The sequence below is a fragment of the Pistacia vera genome, unplaced genomic scaffold, assembly GCF_008641045.1.
Source record: "Pistacia vera cultivar Batoury unplaced genomic scaffold, PisVer_v2 Contig374, whole genome shotgun sequence".
In the NCBI taxonomy this organism is placed as follows: domain Eukaryota; kingdom Viridiplantae; phylum Streptophyta; class Magnoliopsida; order Sapindales; family Anacardiaceae; genus Pistacia; species Pistacia vera.
In genome coordinates, this window is record NW_022196195.1 from 1,460,391 (window position 1) to 1,472,273 (window position 11,883).

Here is an 11,883-nt window from a genome sequence, read left to right on the forward strand (position 1 = left end):
CACCATCACCACCTCAAACAGAAGTCTCAGCAGCTCTGCTTTGTGGCTCTCTCTCTCTCTCTCTCTCTCTCTCTGTTGAAACCAAGACCAAGAACTACACAGTAGCTATTCACTCAAAGAAAAGGAACACCCTTTACCGATTAACCCTCTGTTTTCAGTTTATTACATCCATACTAGACCTGGCAAAACGGGTGGGTGAGCCGGGTACGGGCCGGGTAAAACGGGTACGGGTAAAACGGGTACGGGTCCAAAACGGGTAGATCTATACGGGTCCAATATTTTGGACCCGTGCCCTACCCTATACGGGTACGGGTGGACCCGCGGGTGGACCGTTTTTTCTCTCTCCAGCTTTCGGTTTTGACAGTTTCACCCCTAACAGTTTTCAATTATGACAATTACACCCCCAAAATTCCTGCAGTTTTAATTTTTTACATTTACACCCCCTAAATCAACTACTCTAAATTCAATTCAATTCAAGTAAGACTATAAACAAATATGAACCAAAAAAAACAATAAACAATAAACAAAACATAACATATAATACAAAACTACAAATACCAACCAAAACAAACAAATACAAAATCACTAATACACAATTACTATATAACAAACCAAATAAGTCAATAAACTATAAATACCAATTAAAATAAAAAATACAATCCAATATTCAACAAAAAAATTCTTAAGACAGCAAATGTTCATTCCACAGTGGGCGTGATAGAGTCTCTTGATTCCACGGTCTCGAGATCAGTCAATGGCACATCAAGATCATCATCCGAATCATCTTTCACTCATTATCTACAAAACAAGATCAACTACAAATATTAATAAATGAAATAATAAAATATACGAAATATTATGTAACATGTTACCTTCAAATCATATCCATATAGCACGTTCGAGTGCATATCAAAGATTCTGCATTTTTGGTCGAAGTGAGCTTCGATATTTGTTGGCACTTTACTACCAATACTAAAAGCGGACTCTGAGGCAACGGATGTTATGTATTGCCTGAATCACGAGCCCATCATGGTAAGTACCGGATAACGATCACGAATTCTTCCAATGATCGAGGATATCCAAATTCTGATATTGAAGCGATCAAACCTCATCTCTTCCAAATAAAGATATCTAACTGGATTTCTTAGTGGAAATGAAAACACTCTCATAGCTGTCAAAATCCTACTCATTTAAACAGTTAACTGTCAAAGTTAAAATTAAACAATAAACAATACTTTATTTATCAAAAGAAATAAAAAACAAAAGTATAGTGACTTACGAAGAATGATCTCACAGCCTACTAGAAGTAGAACTACTCGCAGGAGAAACAACTGAAGGTGAGGCAGGACTTCTTTACAACATCTAGCCTCGTAAGCTTGAAAAGTTTTGCAAGTTATTCTAACAGTCTCAACTTCAGTACGGCGTATTTGAATCATAAACTTTGTTGAAAGCGTACTCCACAAACTGAAACTTGAGACGTGGGTCAAGAATGTGCAATCGTCAACACAAAACTATAAGAATCCAATATTTTGTAAATTTTGGGATCATTTGTTTTGCCATGTTCTTAACAACTTCATCCTCACTCGTACTCTCTTCAATTAAACGCAATTGAATTTCCCACACACATTTCAAGTACAAGTTTGCTGTAGGATATTTAGAACTGAGAATAAAGTCGTAATATCATTAAATGGTTCCAAGAACTTGCATATCCTCTCCCCCCTATCCCATTCTTCATTTGATGGACAAAATTTATAATTAGGATCTATTGTTGACAAAGCCACAAACACGGGACGAAATATTAACGTTATCAAGCATTAAAAATGTCGAATTCCATCTAGTGGAAACATCCAATCTCAACCCCATTGAGCTTTCACTCCATTTGTACGCAAGTTCTCCAAATTGATTCTCCTAGCCTCAGCTTAATATATTTCACACTATCTCGAATCTTATTCAAAGCAACACTAGCAACTCTTAACCCTTCTTGAACAATAAGATTCAAGATATGTGCAGAACATCGCACATGGAAAAATTCACCTTTACATAACAAAGCATTCTGCACACAAAGCTGTTCCTCAAGATACTCCATCCTATCATTACTACTGCATTATCCAAAGTAATTGAGAAAATTTTCTTTTCAATACCCCACTCTTGCAGAAATTATGATATTTTCTGCCAAAACAACCCCTGAGTGTGGAGAGGAAATGACAAAAGTCAATATTTATTCTGTAACTCCCAATCCTCATCTATATAATGACTGTCAAAGAAATATATCCCTCAGTTGTACCAGAGATCCAAACATCAGAAGTTAAGCATATTCTACTTGTCAGCCTCCCTAATTCAAGCTTAGTTTTTTCTCATCCTTTCAAATATTTTAAGCAATCCGCCTTAGCGGTGTTCCTAGAATAATGCACAAGCTCATTACACACATATGAAAAGACTCTCTAGTTCCTTGATTCTCCACATATGAATATGGAGTTATGTTGAATAATTGATAAGGCCATATTACGAAAAGTCTCTTGACTAATCTTTCTACTTTGCAATCATGATTATGATCAATCAATAATTGCCCTACATCATGGTTGGCACGTTTTGGACAATTCTGTATATGACGCTTCATATTTTTAGTCCCATGTGTGGCACTACCATATGCATAAGATTTACTGCATGCCTTACACCTAGTCCTTTCAGTGTTATTCTCAACATATATCTCAAAATAATTCCAAACTTCTGATGTTTTACGTTTATTTCTAGAACTAGTTGTAGGAATACTAGAACTAGAAGGAGGTGGCATTACCCTAGAAGCATCGTCACTTGCTCTCACGTTAACCATATATGTATCTATAGTTTCTGAATCCGCCATGTCAATGCTTGAGACTACAAAAAAAAAAAAAATATATATATATATATATATTAGGTCTCTCACACACACTCAAAGGATAATACAATAAAATAACAAAGGATAATACAATAAAATAAAGAAACAAACATCAAGAATTTAGTGCTGATATCATATTCATTTAATCACTGTACTTATAAACCAATTTATCTTTTCATTTTTGTTTAATTATGGCTTGATTTCCGGATTTTGCAGGAGAGGGAATGGTAGTTGAAAGTTGCCACCGAGTGGAATTGCCATTTGCCACCATTTGTACCAAGAGAGGGTCTATATAAGTTTTGTAGTAACCTACGTAATTGTTGCAATTATGTATGTGAATCGTTATTAGAGACAAGTTTAATAAGTTGGGTGCTTTTCATTTTTCTGATTTTTAGCTGATTTTTCTGTCTTTATTGTATTACTTACTTAATGAATTGAATAAAACGATTGGTAAAATTGCTTGAACGTTGCTTTTAATTATTTAGGAGTGATTAATAAGATTTGATTAATGGGAGCTAACTATTTCATTGAAATTTAGAAGAAAATGGAATGTAAGAAACTTGAAATTTATGTTTTTATGATATTTTATAAACTTTTCTCGGCTATAGAAAGACAGCTGAATTATCTAATTTAATGTTGATTCTTTTATGTATTGGGTAATTTGTGTAGGTCCAGTGGCCACAACAGCAACCCCCCTTGGAAATGAAACCCCTTTCAAGGAATCAAAAGGTGGATTATATGTATGTTAGCCTTTTCCTTTTTTCCAATTTTCCATATATATATCTTGCTTCAACTTAATATATATATATCTTCTTATTTTTCTCATTTTTTATGGGAATTGAATTCTATTTTACTTTATCTAATTATTATAGAATGTGTTTTGATAATTGATTTGTACTTGATGAATAATTATAAAGTTAATTGAACCTATAACAAAATTTGTTTCATATTCCAAAGGATTTTAAGGCATAGAATTAAATTATATGAAGAAAACATGGGTACATAACTAGTATTATATAATTAAAGATCAGCTCAACGACTGAACACATGTATTGTTATTTAGTTTTCATTGTTTCCCATCAGGCATGCACTCACTTGGCATATAGTGAACCCATTTTCATGGAAACTACTTCAATTTTATTATAAATTTCTTCTGCAACTTTTCCTTCTTGACATTTATCGGATTGAACAAAGTCAGCCCCATTTTTGGCTTCATATTAAAGTTAATCAGAAATTATTCAGTAAATCTACTTGCACTACAATGTCAAACACTTGTTTAGCAAGATCAGGTCAGCTCAGAAACTGTATCAATTGTAACTTGTAGCTTAAGCTTTAAGGTGTCAAATTTTATGCAAGAAAGAGACAATTAATTTCGAAGGGAATTTCCCGGACATTGTCATTCAGTTTTATTCAGACTATGTTTGAGTGATAACATGAACTTGAAATCCCAGATTTTTCACCATTATGAAACTAAAGATAACTAAAACCAGCACTAACTAAACTAAGCCTAACACAACCCTTCTGCTGAAATGAGCAGAGCAAGAGTGAAATGAGCAGAGAAATGAGCAGAGCACTACAATTAAAGTTCATCTGCTCAAGAATTTCGCTCACTTTCGATTAGTGTCATTTTTTTTTTTTTCTGTTCATTTCAATCATCACAAACCCATAAAGAGAACACATAAACAAGATCCATTGCTATTCTACTCTTTCCAATTCATTTCCATAACTTTCCTCCACTTTCTAAGTAACCAAACAACAAAATTTAAAACCAAGCACAAACTGAAACATAAAACTATACCAAACCATAAGGGTCCATCAAACTGTACCAAACCAAACATAAGCAACTATGAAAGAAACTCAAACAATTCTTCCTAAAAACTCTTCATTCGAATAAAAATTCATTCGCTTCCCAAAAAAATAAAAAAAAAAAAATAATCGAAAATGATTTGTTTTTGAAGAAACCTGTTTTTGCCGAACTTCGCTTCTGATCTCTCTCTGAGCGACTGAGCCTCTATTTCGTTACCGAAGTGACGAAGTGATGAATATTAATCGAAGAAGACTGATGAGGCGATGACTGTCACTGATGAGAGACTGATGAGTGATGACGAAGTGACGATGTGGCCGCAATCTGAGACTGAGAGTCGAGAGATCAGAGATGAGATGGATTCGTGATGACTGTGACTCCGTGAGAGGGAGGCGTCAGGCGTGAGAGGGAGGCGTGAGAGGGAGGCGTCGGGCGTGAGAGGGAGGCGTCGCCGCGTCTGTGATAAAAAATAAAGGACTTTTAGTTTTAGTTTAGTTTTAGGGATTCATTAGTTCAAAAGAATCAAAACAGGATAGAAGGGTTATACGGGTGCCCGCAGGTGCCCGTGGGTTCACCCGTATGACCCGTAATTTATTGGACCGGGTACGGGTACGGGTCAAACAAAAATGGGTTTAATTTATTGAACCCATACCCTATATTTTTTACCCGGGTACGGACCGACCCGCGGGTCCATACCCGTTTTGCCAGGTCTATGTGTCATGCATTTAACATCGATAGTGAAGTCAAGCCAGTTCTCCAAAAGAGAAGAGCTATGGACCTATAGCACTATGCTGCTCTTAAGGTTGAGATGGATAAGTTCCTCTCAATCGAGTTCATTCGGGAAGCTTATTACCCCAATTGGGTCGCCAATCCTGTTTTAGTGAAAAAACCCAATGGTAAGTGGCAAACCTGCGTTGATTTCACCAATCTCAACAAAGCTTGCCTAAAGGATAGTTTCCCTCTGCCAAGAATAGATCAGCTCGTTGATGCCAGTTCTAGGCACGAGCTGCTAAGCTTCAAGGATGCCTACTCAGAATATAATCAAATTTCGATGTTCATGCCTAACAATAAGCATACCTCGTTTATCATAGATCGAGGACTATACTACTATAAAGTTATGCCCTTTAGTCTAAAAAATATTGGGGCACTTACCAGCATCTAGTTAACCGTATGTTCTCCGAAAATATCGACAAAACAATGGAGGTCCATGTCAATGACATGCTAGTCAAGTCGCATGTCACTTTAGATCACATAGCTAACCTCATAGAAATGTTCGATACACTCCGGAGATATAAAATGAAGCTTAGTCCTCTTAAGTGTTCATTTGGAGTATTTGTAGGAAAATTCCTAGGGTATATAGTTAACCATTGGGGAATTGAAGTCAACCCCAAGAAGATCCAAACACTTCTAGATATGAAAAGTCCCACTAATCATAAGCAAGTTCAGAGCTTGAATAGGAGAATAGCGGCTCTCAGTCACTTCATATTGAGGGCTACAGATCGTTGTTTGCCATTCTTTAACATACTCAAAGCCAACAACAAATATGAATGGACTCTAGAGTGCGAACAAGCCTTCTAGAGCATAAAAGAGCATCTTGAAAAACCATTTTCTCTGTCCAAACCTCTTCCCAAGGAAATTTTGTTTCTCTACCTATCTGTCTCCCATGTGTGGTCAGTGCAACTCTTATTCGGGAAGAGAGTAGAATTTAGTGGCTCGTATATTACATGAGCAAATGGTTTCTAGATGCCAAGTCAAGGTATATAAAGATGGAACAGTTAGCCTTTGCCTTGCTGATCACTTCCAGGAAACTACGATCTTACTTCCATGCCCACATCATTCATGTATTGACAAATTATCCTCTCAGGCAGGTCCTTCAAAAGCCAAAGGCCTTGGATAAATTACTCAAATGGGCCATGGAACTAAGTCAGTTTGATCTACATTATAGAACAAAAGCAGCTATCAAAGGGCAAGTTGTAGTTGACTTTACATCGGAGTTCTCCTATCAACTAGATTAGGAACCCGAACAACCAACTAATGAAGTCATCCAAGAAACTGTTCGAAACTTGTCAACCTAGAGTCTCTATGTTGATGGGTACTCTAACAGAAGAAGAGCCGGAGATAGTCTTTTGCTCATCAATCTTGAGGTAACTCGCATTTATAGAGCCCTTAGGTTTGGATTCGAAGCCACAAACAATGAAGTTGAGCATGAAACACTATTTGCTGGTTTACGACTAGTAAGAGAGATAGGGTTAGATCTAATCGACATCAATAGTGACTCCCAACTGGTGGTCAATTAGATTTTGGGAGAATATCAAGACAAAAAGGAGAATATGATCAGTTACTTGAAGAAAGCTACGGCCGCACTCAAGCCCTTCAAGCACTACATGATCAGCCAAATCTCAAGAGATAGCAATTATATTGCGGATGCTTTTCAAAGATAGCTTCATTGCTAGACTCTGATTCTTCGGATAACATCCCGGTCAAATACATTGATGTTCCTAGCATTAACTCACCCGACCAAATAGTGGCTACAACTAAATCTGTGTCCTAGATGACTCCAATTATTCAGTATCTCAAAGAAGGGGTTCCTCCTAACAGTAAGACTAAGGCAAGACTCCTATAGACTAGGGTTGCTCATTACATTCTAATCGGAGATTAGTTATATAAGTAAGGGTTTACCACCCCCCTCCTCTAATGTGTGACAGATGAAGATGTAGACTGTATCATGAGAGAGATACATGAAAGGATTTTATGGTAATCACACTGTTGTACAATCTCTTGCCAATAAAATTATCCGCTAGGGATATTATTGGCCCTTGCTTCATGAAGACACCTACAACTTTGTGAAGAAGTGTGATAAGTGCCAGAGATTCGCGAACATCCTGTAAGCTCCTTCCCACCAATTAACAATGATGACCAGTCTTTGGCCATTCGTTATGCGGGGAATTGACCTCATCAGTCTCATCATGATACTATGGTCGCAGTGGATTATTTCACTAAATGGGTCGAGGCAGAACCTTTGGCTGCAATCACCACCAAAAAGCTCAAAAACTTCATCTTCAAGAATATAGTGTGCTATTATGGAATTCCTCATACACTCATCTCAGATAATGGGAAGCAGTTCGACAATGAGAAGTTAAAGCAGTTTTGCGAAGAGCTGGGGATTCATAAAAAAACTAACCTCAGTAGCAAGATCACAAGCTAATGGTCAAGTTGAAATTGTCAACAAAACCATTAAACACACTTTGAAGGCCAAGCTTGGTGCAGTAAAAGGCAATTGGGTCAACGATCTCCTAGAAGTTCTATGGGCATATAGAACAACTCCAAGGACCTCCGCTTCATAAACAACTTTCTCACTAGCATATGATTGTGAGGCAATGGTCCCAATTGAAGTAGAAACTGGTTCACTTCGGAGAGAATTCTACAATGAGGCAGACAATGAAGCACTTATGCATGCAAGTCTAGACTTAGTTGAAGAACAATATAACAAAGCTCAGTTAAGGATATCTTCCTATTAGCAGCAGGCAAAAAGACTCTTCGACTCCAAGGTCAAGAGAAGAGACTTCTAGGTTGGCAATTTGGTTCTCAAAGAAGTCCTTCTTGGTACAAAAGACCAAGTGTAGGTGTATTGGGGCCTAACTGGGAAGCTCCATATCGAGTCGCTAAGGTGATATGACTTAGCACGTATCATCTCAAAAGGCTTAATGGTTCTAAAGTACATTGAGCTTGGAATGCTGAACATTTACGCCTTTATTATCAATAATTCCAAACTCTTGTTTAGCTTCTGCGATCTATTTTAATTGTAAATATCATGAATAAGATTATCCCTATTCTTCTTCAAGAATTACTTGTGTCGTAATCTCAAGTTTTAATAATCTAATTATTTACAATGTCTTACAAGTTTTACGATCATAAAAGTTATATTTGTTTCGTGAAGTACTTAAGCTTTAAAAGTGCTATCACAAATAGTCAAAAAGCCTCTCTCTCTCTCTCTCTCTCTCTCTCTCTATACATATATATATATTATCAAAATATGTACATGGATGACCAATGAGCTATCGATTTTTTAGTAGACTGCAATGATGTGATCTCAGCGCTCAGCTCAAGCAAGCATTTCTGAAGACAAGCCAGGTCGTGACCTAATCATGAAGTTCTCAAAATCCAATTCCTTGAATCTCAAGAACTGGGGAGCTTCTGTTATGCCTAAAAAATCAGGACTAATGTAAGCTTGCATTAGCAAGCACCAATCAGAGTCTAGGAAGGCTTTGTGTCATCCAGAATCTGCCATTTCACCCTAAGACAGAGAGAATACAACTGTCACCAACTCAGCAAGCTCAAGTTTAGTCTGTGAATGAATTGGGTCTGCAAACCTATCCAAGGCCCATATAATTTAAGGATATTTCCTAAGTTATCAGCCAATGGGATACAAGGAAGGACTTGCACGACACCTACCCGCTTGTAGACTTTTAATCATTACTTTGAATTTAGCGGCTATAAATAGAGGACTATCCCTTATAAAATTGGGATCTTTGATTTTCATAAAGGCAAATAGCAAAGACAACTACCAATTTCTTGTACTTCTGTTCGTAGTTTGCAACCTGTTGTAACTTGGCTTATAACCAAGAACACTTATATAAAAGAAAACAGTGGATGTAGGAATCACTTTGAGCATCCGAACCACTGTAAAATTATCATTGTCTCATTTCCTAGTTAGTCTTTGCATGTTACTGTGACTTTAATCCAAATCTCAAGTTAATCACATGTAATTTCTAAGACCTACTTAGCACTTTGCACGTGCGAGATCGTAGGTGTCAAAATCAAGCATCAACATATTTACTTTCAAAGGATGTTTATGCTTTTTTTTCAAATATTTTTCCTACTGATTTGAAGGTATAAATTCATTCTAATTTTCTTCTTAAAATTACTAAAAAGCCCTTTAAAAGCCTTTATTTGGGCAAAACTATAATTTGAATTATATTATTTTATTTAATTTTTTATTTAAAAACCCAAGATAATTGCCTAACACATTTATCTTAAAATTTTAAGATTTATCAATTTATTTTAATGAAGATCTCGTTTTTTATTTAATCCTATTTAATGAAATATGATTTTATCTTATAAAAACTCTATACTTATCTAAATATCTATTTATTATTATGAGATAATTATTAAAGTGTTTCCCAGTAGTTATCTGCTCTTAATAAACATCTAAAAATCCCTTTTATTAATTAATTAATTTATCTAATTATTCTTTTATTATTTTAAAATCTTTTTAGTTCTTTTCCTAATGAACTAAAGACTTTCCTCTCGTTGCATTGATTCTTATATTTCGATTTATCAAATAGTTTATTCTTTGATCACTATTATTATTAAGATTATTATAATGAATTTGCTTGCATGACTGTAGTTTATTAATCCTTTTATAAGTTTTATCATCATCAAGTCCTTGGTATAAAGGAAGCCATTCATGAAAAGAGAGAAAGACAACACACAACACAAAACGATGACACATAACAACATACATCCCAAGAACGCAACACACAAAACCTCATGCCATAGCCATTAACGTGAAGCTTTGGTTTCCTTTTAATGCAATTCACCTCAATTTTCAGGCCATCTTTCAACACCTCTGTAACCATATATTTCGTCCTCAAACCATCAGTAATCAACCATAGAAAAACCCTCATCACAACAGCCACAAACAACTCTTCCATCCAGGGGCAAACGGCAAACCCAACCCTTTTGGGCAGGGGCGTAGCCAAAAACTCATTCCAAGGGATCAAGACGTTAATTAAACTTAATAATACAATTGTAAATAAACTTATAATAATTAATATATTGGGTATAACTTATACAAAAATATGAGTATTTATTTATAATGCTCTTTATAATTAATATATTTATGATTGTATTGATGATATGGAATAAATTTATAATACTTTAACTGGTGTAAAACAAAATTAAGAAAATTTACTAATGAACAAGTTATTAAGCTAACACAAATAACATCACCTCCAAATTAAACTATAATAAAATATTCAATGATTTATCTAGCTTTTATAGTAAAAATTATAACTTTTGTTATAATTTTACTTTTATGTTTCGACCCCTTAAAATATTGTACCAAAATACATATTTTTTATATATATCTTCTTTTTTCTAACTTCAATATTTTGATATGACCCATCTGTGAGTAGTTTAGATGGTTGGAACGAATTGGGAATAATGTGAATAGGCACACGGTCTCAGGTTCGATTCTCTATCGGAGCATCCGTAATTTAATAAAGACTATTACCGAACACATGTACTACACTCTTTTTCCCTTGATTAGGTTTTATCCTATTGGGTTTTGCTTGTAAGGTTTTTAAGGAAACAGTTTAGGTACTTCCAACACCATTTTACAGTAAATAAATGATTGTGTTTCTTTATTAAGGTTTTTACCTCATCAGTTTTTTTCCTAGTAAAATTAAATATAATTATCTCTAATTGATGGATTATAGTTGGCGACGATATAAGGGGAAGTGCTATTATGGTTGATCTCCCTAAATAGACATAATTCAATGACATGGAGGCAAATGTCTCATACGTGGCATGATTTAATTTACTAGGGTTATGACAGTATTTATGGGTTGTTATAAAGAAGCCCCTGTATTTCTCATTTGTACACAATACAACACTCGAATTGGGTTATTATAAAGAGAAAAGAAATAAAAGAGGATTAGGTAGGAGGAGAGAGAAAAACTTCTCTACACAGGCTAGTTTCAGTCATCTTGGTCATTGGTGGTTGGTAGGCTCTATTTTTTAGAAGTTTTCTTGGTGTCTTTAAAGCTCGTTGTCTGAGGGATATTTTCAAACAAGCATTACCACCGGCCAAGGCCGAGAGTTCTCTTGTATTTTTTGGGTTCTGGCTCTCTATTTTTTCTCTACACTAGTTTGTGTCCTCATGAAACCCTCTGAGGATAAAAGTGGACATAATGGGTTAAAGAACCTAGGTATTTGGCGTCAATCTAAAGGGGGAAACAGTTTGGTTAAGTGTGGCTCTATGTTGGAAGCATGGATTCTCAGTTTAGTGGAGCTTCTAAGTTGAAGGGTAAGTATTGGATAAGTTCCCATTTGCTTTTATTTAAAACTTGTTTAGATAAAGTCCACCCATGATGAACGGACGTGAGAAGTGGAAACTGCCAAAGGCAGTTTCTCACGAGCC